This window comes from Alligator sinensis, unplaced genomic scaffold (genome assembly GCF_000455745.1).
Source record: "Alligator sinensis unplaced genomic scaffold, ASM45574v1 scaffold74_2, whole genome shotgun sequence".
Classification (NCBI taxonomy): domain Eukaryota; kingdom Metazoa; phylum Chordata; order Crocodylia; family Alligatoridae; genus Alligator; species Alligator sinensis.
Genome location: NW_005841931.1, coordinates 1017576 through 1017867, shown reverse-complemented (window position 1 = coordinate 1017867; position 292 = coordinate 1017576). Strand labels below are relative to the sequence as shown.

Sequence of the window (292 nt, the reverse complement as noted above, 5' to 3'; positions counted from 1 at the left end):
GGGAAAGAGAAGGCTTCCCTTTTTTGGTACTAAAACACTTTCTAGTGTTTTCAAATTTATCAAAATGCTTGCTTCCAGATTTAAAAGCAAGTGATATTCATCCTCCCCCACACCAATAGTTAGTTTGGTTTTTTTTACAGGGTAGTTGGTTAGAAAGAGATTTCTATATTAACACATTTAAAATAATCTACCTAGATTTTAGTGATTTGTAGGACCTTTAGGGAGGGACTGAGGTTGATCCCAAATTATGTTCTGTTTGTCTCAATCAAAAAGTGTCAGTGTTGTGTGGGGG

General features: G+C 35.6%; 1 protein-coding gene across 5 annotated transcripts in view; it reads right to left on the bottom strand.

The window, feature by feature from the left end:
- Positions 1-292, bottom strand: part of WASHC3 (WASH complex subunit 3) — a 30021-nt gene that overhangs the window by 4980 nt on the left and 24749 nt on the right. The window lies entirely within an intron of this gene.